Raw genomic sequence first — 11,058 nt, 5'->3', positions numbered from 1 at the left:
TATAGAAAGAATTATGAGTCATAATTTATATGTATAGATTCCTTAGTGAGTCTATTTTTAATAAAATACAAACGAGAACATTATCCAAATTCTATATAATAAGATAATTGATTTTTAGTGAAGAGGGGTCAGAACTGTCGAGTAGTGAAATAGGGGAGAATTTAACGAATAAACTAAACTATTTGGCTAAACCAAAAATTCTGAAAATTTTATGGTAAGAAGATATATGAGTCTAGTTTCAGGGAAAATTTACAGATCTAAATTTTTGAGTTTTGTAACTTGAGTTATGATTAAACAGTGGACAATTTTATTGTGAACAGTAAAATAAATTATTTTGATTTGTTTAAGTATTCGAAAAATTTTTAATGCTCCTGGTTTGGACCCAAATCATTTTCATTGTATGTTTTAGGGTTTCAAGAGCTCTTTTTAGGGATATATTGAATGAACGTAAGCGAATTAATTTTAAAAGCAAATTTTTATGCTCTGAATTAGTAAGTTAAGTCAAATAATGCTTCGTGCTCGACTACGGCAACGGTCTCAGGTAAGGGCTGATACATTTATTAGTATCAGAGCGAGAGGTTAGTCAGTTCTTGAAATATTCAGTATGAATAAGAGTCTAACTATCCATGCCATACTTGTATTTTGATAGTGTGACGACTGTAACAACCCGATTTTGACCCTAATCAGAATAGTGGTTTCGGGACCACAAATCCAAGTCTGAAAAATATTTTAATATTATTTTGTGTGTTTAAGATGTGTGAATTTATATGTGTGAAAGTTTCATGAATTAATTTTATTGTTTGTGTGCTTAATTTAAGAAAATGGCTTAATCGCATAAAATGAAAATTTGATGGTTAAATATGAAAGTGCCTAATTGTTGTTGTCTTTATAATTTGGAGGTTTTATGTTGAAATTTAGCCAATAGTAATGGTAGTGGACGGCATGATGGCTATTATATATATATTTTTTATATAGATATTAAATATAAAAGTAAAATAATAATAGTATAATATAATGTAAATAATATAAAACATAAAATAAACAAAGCCATGCATGTTCATCTTTGGGATAACCGAAAACAAGAAAAAGAATAAGGTTTTAAGACTTTGAACATTCGGCCTTTGGTGTTGCTCAATTAAGGTATGTTTAGGTTTCAATTTTTGATAATTTTTACGTTTCTGAGATTGTTGATTTGTGTTCTTTAAAGCCCATGCTTCAATTTTGTGAATTGGTGATGATTGTGAAATATGCCATTGATAAATCAATTTTTGAGGGACTAAAATGCGAAATAAATGACATGCATAGACTTATATGAGCTTAGTACATATTCGGCCAAGCTATTGTACAATGAAAATTTATTTATTTTGTATTTTGTGAAATAGGGACTAAATTGTGAAAAATGTAAAATATTAGGGGCAAAAATGTAATTTTCTCATTTATGTGTTCTTAGACTAAATTAAATGAAAATATGTTTAAATGAGATTTATTTGAATATGTTTAGATCAAGAAACCAAGAAATCAGATTTAGATCGGGGGAAATCGAAAGTAGTTGAGTAGCCGATCTATTAGTCGACGACATCCGAGGTAAGTTATTAAGCATATAAATAATTGTATCGTTTTAAAATCAACTTAGTATATGAATAATTATGTTGAATTGAATGGTATATATATATACATGTACTGATAAAATTATTGAAATAAGATGTATTGAGTTGTTGACTTTCAACACTAAGTGTGCGAATTTAATTGTAAAGCACTAAGTGTGCGAGTTTAATTGTAAAACTCTAAGTGTGCGAGTTTAATGGTAAAGCAAGTGTGCGAGTTAGATTATTGAGCACTAAGTGTGCGAACTTATTAAATATTTTCGAATAACTATTAGTATTGAGTAATTGTCTTATTGAGAAATCATGATTATTAAAATGAGTAAATACTTGGAATTCTTGAGTAATAACCATTATGGTTGTATTTTAAGGTTAAGCTTTGTAGGTATTAAACCTATGTGGTTATTATATTTGGAATCATATATAATATGATTCTTTATATTACATGATGAGGAAATGCAAAATGTATTTGGTCTTGTGTTTAAATTTGAAGAAATGTTTATGGTTGTGTAATTATATTGATTTTAGTTAAATCATAGTAATAAGTGAATAATTATCTTATGATATGGTAAGCTAAAGGTAAGATGATTTAGTAGTATGAATTGGTTGAATATTATTTGAGATATTGGTTTAAATAGTAGAGTTTATTTGCTTATAACTTACTAAGCTAAATTAGCTTACAATGTGTTGGATAATTGTTTTGATGTACAGATTTTGGTGATCGCTACGTGTTCGGGGATCGTCAGCTAAGCTTGTCACACTATCGATATTTTCTTTTGGTATTTTGCTAAATCTTTCTCAAATATATGGCATGTATAGCATAGTTAAAATATTAATTTTGGAACCAATGTGTATATGTATTTAAAAGCCATGCGAAAATGGCTTATCTCTTTTGGTTTGAATTCGGTATTAATGCATATGCTTTAATGGTCTAAAATGTAGTATATGTTCATGTAATTTTTATGCTTAAATGCTATCCAATTTTGTATATACATGCTGTCAAATTTTGTGTATAAGTGCTGTCCAAATTGGTATATAAATGCTACCCAATTTTGGTGAATAAATGCTGGCCCATTTTGTATATACATGCTGTCAAATTTTGTGTATAAGTGCTATCCAAATTGGTATATATATATATGCTACCCAATTTTGGTGTATAAATGTTGTCCAATTTTGTATATATATATATATGCTGCTCAATTTCTGATGTATAAGAGCTGTCCAAACAAGGTAGATTACTTATGTTTGTAATATGTAGTATAATTAGTAAATTGAAATGAAATAAATGCTTGGATAAATGTTTGATTTATGATATTAAATTTTGATTAGGTAAATGATAATGATATGGATGAATTGTTGAAACATGGTTAGTATATGAAATTTGATTAAAGATGCATGTTTGATTTTAATTGGTTATGTGATAATATATATATAAAATTTCGTGGTTGATTTAAAAAAAATTTCTGAGTCGGGTTTTGATCGGTAATGCCTCGTAACTCTAATCCACCGACGGACACGGGTCGGGGTGTTACAACGACTCCTGACAATTTTAAAATGTTTTTCTTTTATAGTTATAGATCCCAAACGAGTTGGTGCAGATGATGTAGAGATTAATGCACCCGCTCCCATAGAGGGGACGATGCCACCAGATAGTAGTGAAAGGCCCGCTACAGTTAGTCAGGGAGAAGGGGCTCAAGAAGCCTTCTTCCAAGCTATTAATGAATGGTTTGCATATTTCGTTCGTACGAATCCAGCTGTTAGACCTCCACCCCCTCATGATTTTTCGATCCCCCCTGTAACTCCCCCGTTAATAGGTACAGTTATAAAAGTTTTGGGCTACTAAAGATGATGATGTAGAGAGAGCAGAATTTTGGCTCGAGAATACTATCAGAGTCTTTGATGAGTTATCCTGTACACCTGAGGAATGCATGAAGTGTGTTGTCTCACTCCTTAGAGATTCAGCCTATCATTGGTGGAAGAATCTTGTGTCTGTTATACCGAGCGAGAGAGTTACTTGAGATTTCTTTTAGGAGGAGTTCCGCAAAAAGTATATTAGTCAGAGATTTATTGACCAGAAAAGAAATGAATTCCTTGAGTTAAAGCAGGGTAAGATGACTGTAACTGAGTATGAACGTGAATTTGTTAGAATTAGCAAGTATGCTCAAGAGTGTGTGTCTACAGAGGCTATCATGTACAAAAGATTTGTGGATGGGCTCAATGATGATATTTGACTGTTAGTTGGCGTTCTAGAGATAAAAGATTTTATTGTTCTAGTTGAAAGAGCCTGTAAGGCGAAGGAGTTGTTAAAAGAAAAAGAAAAGCACAAAGTTGAAATTGAGGTTCAAGAAACGAAGAAAAGGCAGATGAGCAGATCATTTTAGTCTACATTTAAGAGGCCTAGAGAGTTCTCTATTAGATCGAATTTTTTAGTCGGGTATCCTACCCTAAATAGAGGTAAAAGATTTATGGGTTCAAGAGCTCAGGCTACTACAGTCGCAAGTGTGGGTAGTACTCGACCACCTAGACCAAAGTGTGCTCAATATGGTAGACGTCATCTCGGTGAGTGCTGAGAAAATGAAAATGCTTGTTTCAGATGTGGTGCACTAGATTATTTTATTTGGGATTGTCCCGAAACAGTTAAAAGAGAAGTAATACAGAGCGCAAGATCGGGAAATGCTCTCACTAGAGGTAGAGTGCAGAGGAATCTGGGAGTTGGAGCAAGGAACAAGGGTACGTCCAGAGACTTAGTAGCTAGACCAGATGCTAGATCACCCACAAGGACTTATGCTATTCGCGCTCGCGAAGAGGCATCCTCCCCTGATGTGATTACGGGTACATTTTCTCTCTATGATACTAGTGTTATTGCTTTGATTGATCCGAGTTTGACCCAATCCTATGTTTCCATGAGATTGATGCCTAGTATGAACATGCCCATAGAATCTACCAAATTTGTGATTAAAGTATCGAATCCATTAGGCCAGTATGTGTTAGTAGACAAAGTATGTAAAAATGGCCTTTTGATGATTAGAGGTCACTGTTTTTTGGCCGATCTTATGCTATTGCCATTTGATGTGATTCTTAGTATGGATTGGTTGACTGCCCATGATGTGATAGTGAATTGTGAAAAGAAATACATTGAGTTGAAATGCAAAAATGATGATATTATCCGAGTTAATTCAGATGAGTCAGATAGTTCTCTTGCCATGATTTCTGTTATGTCTTCTCAAAAATGTTTGAGAGAAATGTATGAAGCTTATATTGCTTTTGTATTGAATACTAAAGATCCAGAGTTGAAAATTGAATCAATGCCAGTAGCTTGTGAGTTTTTTGATGTGTTTCCGAAAAAATTGCCAGGTTTGCCTCCTATTAGAGAAGTTGAGTTTGGTATTGAGTTGGTTCCAGGTACCACTCCTATTTCTATTGCTTCTTATAGAATGGCCCCGTTGGAATTCAAAAAATTGAAAGTTCAGTTGCAGGAATTAACTGATAAAGGTTTTGCAAGGCCTAGTTGTTCTCCGTGGGGTGCACCAAAGCTTTTTGTGAAAAAAATATGGTTCGATAAGGTTGTGTATAGATTATTAGCAGCTTAACAAAGTAACAATAAAGAATAAATATCCACTGCCTAGAATTGATGATCTGTTTGACCAATTGAAGGGAGCCACTGTGTTCTCCAAGATAGATTTGAGATCTAGTTACTATCAGTTGCGGGTTAAAGAGTCAGATGTTCCGAAGACTGTTTTCTGGACTAGGTATGGTCACTATGAATTTCTTGTGATGCCATTTGGCTTGACTAATGTTCCTACCAGATTCATGGATTTAATGAACCGAATCTTTTGACCGTACTTGGACAAGTTTTTAGTTGTGTTTAATGATGATATTCTAATTTATTCTTTTGATGCGATTGAACATGCCGAACATTTGAGAACAGTTTTACAGATTTTGAGAGATAATCAGTTGTATGCCAAGTTTAGCAAAAGTGAGCTCTGGCTTCGAGAAGTCAGATTCCTTAAACACATTGTCTTAGGTAATGGTATTAAAGTTGATCCGAGTAAAATTTAGCAATTGTTGAGTGGAAACCACCCAGAAATGTGTCAGAGGTTAGAAGTTTTCTTGGATTAGCTGGTTATTACAGACGATTTGTAAAGGGATTTTCCATTATAGCTACCCCGTTGACAAGGTTGTTGCAGAAAGATGTCAAGTTTGAATGGACTGAGAAGTGTCAGCAAAGTTTTGACAAGTTAAAGGCATTTTTGACTGAAGCTCCTGTATTAGTATAGCCAAAATCGAGTAAAGAATTTGTGATTTACAGTGATGCATCCTTGAATGGATTGGGCTGTGTACTTATGTAGGAAGGTAAAGTAATATCATATACTTTCAAACAATTAAAGCTATATGAGAAAAACTACCCGATGCACGATTTAGAGCTAGCTACCATTGTATTTGCGTTGAAGATCTGGAGACATCACTTGTACGGTGAGAAGTGTCGAATATTCACTGACCATAAAAGTTTGAAATACTTGATGACCCAGAAAGATTTGAACTTGAGGCAAAGAAGATGGCTAGATTTGAATAGTCACTGGAGTCGCCCCGACTGTAGCTGAGTACTGGTTAGAAGCCACAGAAAGGGTAATGAATGAATTAGATTGCATCCCTGAGCAGATATTGAAGGGTGTGGTATTGCTTCGTGATAAAGCAAACCAGTGGTGATTGATTGTGTAAGAGGTAGTCAGCCTGAACAGCTGATGTGGGATTATTTTCGAAATGCCTTCTAGAGTAAATATGTGGGGGCAAGCTATGTTGAGGCCCATAAACGTGATTTTATAAGGTTAACTCAAGGGGATAGATTGATAGCTGAGTGTAAGGCCGAGTTTTTACGTTTGAATAGGTATGCTTGAAGGTTGGTTGCTAATGATTATGAAAAAAGCATACGTTTTGAGGAAGGCTTGAGGTAATATCTCAAGGTTTTGATAGCTCCTCAGATGAAACTGGTTTTTATAGCCTTGGTGGACAAGACAAAGATAGCTGAAGAGGTTAAACACACTGAGCGCGAAAATAGAGAGCGAGAGAAAAGTCAGAACAAGAACAAGAGGGATTCAGGTCCTTCTAGTTCTTATCAGAGGCCTATGAAACGGGCTAGGTATGATAGACCTCTGCAGACAGAGTCAGCTACCAAAGTTGTACTAGTTGCTAGAGCTAAGCAAGTTCAGATTTTTGGTTACTGTAATAGGCGTCATCCGGGCGAGCGTTGAAGGAGGACTAGGGCTTGCTTTAGGTATGGGACTGTGGGTCATAAGATTAGTGAGTGCCCCCTTATGGTTGAGCCAGGCGGGCTCCAGTTTAGGGTCAGATTCTCCCTCAGAAGGCACGTTAGTAGTCTGCTAGGGGCCACAGTTAGATTAGAGGGGTAATGGTGGTGGACGTGGTCAGAGAGCACCGGACAGAGTTGCGGGACAGGCTGAGGCCAGGCAGCCAACTTTGGTTTACGTGGCAAGGTGTCGTGATGACAAAGATGCGATTGATGTGATTGTCGATATGTTTGCTATACATTTTTACCTTGTTTTGCACTTATTGATTGTGGATCTACATATTTTTATGTATTTAGTAGTATAACGAGTAATTTAGGGACTCTGGCTAAGGACACTAGTTGTGAACTTTCTGTGATTAGTCCTTTGGGTCAATCTGTTCGAGTTACTAAAGTTTATAGGAGGTGTTCGCTTGAGGTTTAGGGGTATTTATTTCCTGCTAATTTGATAGAGTTGGCATTCAGGGGGTTCGACCTAACCTTTGGTATGGATTGGTTGGTGGAGCATCGGGTTAGACTGGACTGTAAGTCTAAGAGAGTGACCTTCAAAGTTGGGGATGTTGTGGAGGCTGTGATGGTTGGTGAGTGTCGAGATTATTTATCTAATGTGATTCCGCTCTGGCAGCTGAATAGCTAATTCGAAAGGGGTGTGATGCATATTTGGCATATGTGCATGATATGAGTAAGGTGGATTTAGCTATGGAAGGAATTCATACTGTTAGGGACTTCCTTGATGTCTTTCCTGAGGAGTTATCAGGATTACCTCCAGATAAGGAGGTTAAGTTTGGGATTGAAATACTGCCAGATGCAGCTCTGATGTCCATTGCCCCATATTGAATGCCATTTCTTGTTAAAAGTAAATCTTGATTTTTTGAAAATGATGGTTTTTTTTTAATTTTAATCTAAAAATATAATATTTTATATTATTAGGATGGTTTTGGGTAAAAACTAAATATAAGTTTTTTTATTTTTTATTTACTTAAAATAGAGATCATTTATTTCAAATATGATTTTTTAAGGATTTCAACATTAAGGGATGCGTAATTATCCACTTTTTCAGTGTTTTCTGTGAAATTTTTGTATTAATTAAAAACTGTAATATCATTATTTAACACATTTTAAAAATTTAATCCTTGAAAATTCTTACAATTATTATTTGATAAAAAAAAACTTGACAATTATTGAACTCTTATACTTACCATATATTTGTCTGATTTTAGTCGTATCAAGAGTGTAGGAGTTTATAAGCAACTTGACAATTATTAAACTCTTATACTTACCATATATTTGTCTCATTATACATATAATAACAGTGTAGGACTTTATAAACAACAACCGAACTACTTGGCAATTCTTTAACTCTTATACTTACCATATATTTGTCTCATTTTGCTCAAGAGATTCTAATCCTAGAGAAATTCCCTATATAAAAGATGCCTACTTTCTCTATGATTGAGCTTATCACAACAATTTGATTATAAATATTCGGTTTGAGTTTTAGAATCACAACACTAAAAATGAAAACCAAAAATCACCTCTAAATTATATAATTTCCAATAATTAATTGAACAACACACTGGAAACTAATAATTAAATGCAACAACTTTAAGCTCTTCCTTCTTCTCAAACTGGGTGGTGTTTAGACTTTTTAATTATGAGTTGGTGATACAACACGAATTAAAGGGAAAAAATGAAACTATATTCACCAATAATCTTAAAAAAGAAAACTTAACAAGCGCACAATTTAAGAAAAGAAAAGTTTTTTCATTAAGAGAATTTAAAAAAAAAAAAAACTCTCTGTATTTTTTAATGGAATGAACTATACTGCTATAGGCCTCAAAATAAGTTTGGCTAGATTCTATGAGGGATGATGAGGTACGTAACAATGGGGAGGATGGAAATGTGGAATGGGCAGAAACTGAGATGGGTTTGAACGAGCATGATGCTGATATGAGCCTAATATAAATATTGATGAAGTTGGCCATGTTCAGATTATAGTTTAGGGATTTGAGGTGCAATCCAGACGTTGGGCCTAATTAACTTAGTTTGCAGACCCAATTTGATGAAGTAGGCCATGTTCAGATTATGGTTCGGGGATTTGAGGTGCAATCCATACGTTGGGCCTAATTAACTTAGTTTGCAGACCCAAAAGTCTTTGAGCTTGAAGACAATATTGCATGGTACAATGTAACATGTGATTCTCTTTTCCGAACAGAAATAAAATTATACAGGGCAAAATATAGAAAGTGACGCTGGTTGAAGACATTGGCCCTTCCGCAGGTACTAAAACTTAGTGATGGAAATTCAAAAGAAATGAAGCAATGATGAATCTCAACACGTTTGGCCGAAGAACTTTGAGAATGGAGGTTTCTTTAATGTGGGAACTAGGCAAGTTGATCAGTTTTAGAGTTAATTCTGCTAAAGATTCTGTTATTGATGCACTCATTCTACTTGAGGAACTATTGTTGAGGCTAATCTGTTAAAGGGGCCGCTGGCATGGGAGGAATGAGATATTGGTATGATTTTTTTTTTGAGTTAATATACTATTTGATATTTAAATTTAGTTTTGATATTTAAGTTTTTTTTTCTCATTTAAATACTCGAATTTAATTTTAATATTCAATTAATTTAAATTTTATTTTCTATCGCAGTTTAGTACATTTTTTTTACTAAAATATATGTACTAAACATTTATTGGAGTGTTTTATCTGAGTATTAAATTAAATAAAGTGTATTAATATATTAACTATTTTTTCAACGCATACGATGAAATACTGGAAATTCTCAATTTCATTGGATACCATACTGTATTTTCAGCTCTGTCAGATTTTCAGTGCAATGGTGATATGGTGATGGGATTCCGTGTATTTATGTTTAAAGAAGTTTTTTGTTTAGAGACATTGCTTTCAAGTTTCAAATGGTTTATTCTAGTAATAAAATTTATTAAATAGTAATAAATTCTTTTAAAATATTTTAGATTACGTTTTAAGATGATATATTTAAGTTATAGTTATTCGAATGTATTTTTAGTATTTTTAATTGTAATTATGCTTGTAACTTTAAAAATTTTGTTATATTTATTAATAGAATAATATATTATATTTAACATGTGATCATATTAGAATAAAATAATATTTATAACTTAATTCAATAATAATCAAAATATTTTTATAACTAATTAATTTTTATTATATTAATTAAAAATTGAGGATAATAATAAAATAGAATAATATTTAACTGATAAAGGTAATGTTATTCTTTTATTTCAAACTCATTTAATAAATAAATTTTAGAGGTTAGTACATTTTTTTTCTAAAATTTAAAAGGTGTAAGTCTTATGGGCCGTGGATCAAACCCGTAACTATTGCGCACAGTGAAACATATGGAGAAGCCTATTTACTTAAAGTTTTGATGGTCCAGTGAAAAAATTAGTAAAACTAGAGTTACCAAGATAATTAATATAAATCATAAGGGATAAAGACGTATATAGCTTAAATCCTTCGGGACTCTCATCTTGTAGATAGGCACAAATCTTGACCGTCTATATAACTTAATTTTTACCGTTGAATTTGGGAGAGCTCAACTATAAACAGAGATCTTCTCCCTCATTTGTAATCACTCAGTTGTAAACCTTCAAAGTAATAGACTACTTTTGATAACATTTACTCAAACACTTGGTGTGCGCTATTTTTCTGTGTCTTTTTGTTCGTTTGTAGCTTCTTTTGTCTTCCAAGTTTGCTTTCGCTTTGCTTCGGTGCCTTACAGAATTTCTATGAGAATTTTCATTTTTCGAGAGTAGGGCTAAAATTAGGTAGGATTTGAACCCATACGGTTTGCTAGACTGAAGTTCTAGCCCTATAAAGACGTCGATTAAGATGATGGAATGATGAGACGAGTAGAATGTCCCTATGGAGACTCGTGAGAGGTCCAAGAAAAATAACAAATCAAGGGATATGCTGTGGGCTTTGGAAGGTCCGATGACAATCTTGAGGATTCTATGGGTAGTGTGATGAAAACACTTAAGGTAGTTTGAGGGACACACCGAGGAGTTAGACTCAATCAGAGTGCAGCTTAAGGACTTTGTGGCAGAGAATCTTAGTGCCAATAGGGATGTGATGAACGAGGCCCTCAATGCTGCCATGGGTGATCAGATCG

The sequence above is a fragment of the Gossypium hirsutum genome, chromosome D07 (genome assembly GCF_007990345.1).
Source record: "Gossypium hirsutum isolate 1008001.06 chromosome D07, Gossypium_hirsutum_v2.1, whole genome shotgun sequence".
In the NCBI taxonomy this organism is placed as follows: domain Eukaryota; kingdom Viridiplantae; phylum Streptophyta; class Magnoliopsida; order Malvales; family Malvaceae; genus Gossypium; species Gossypium hirsutum.
Note: the sequence above shows the minus strand (reverse complement) of the source record.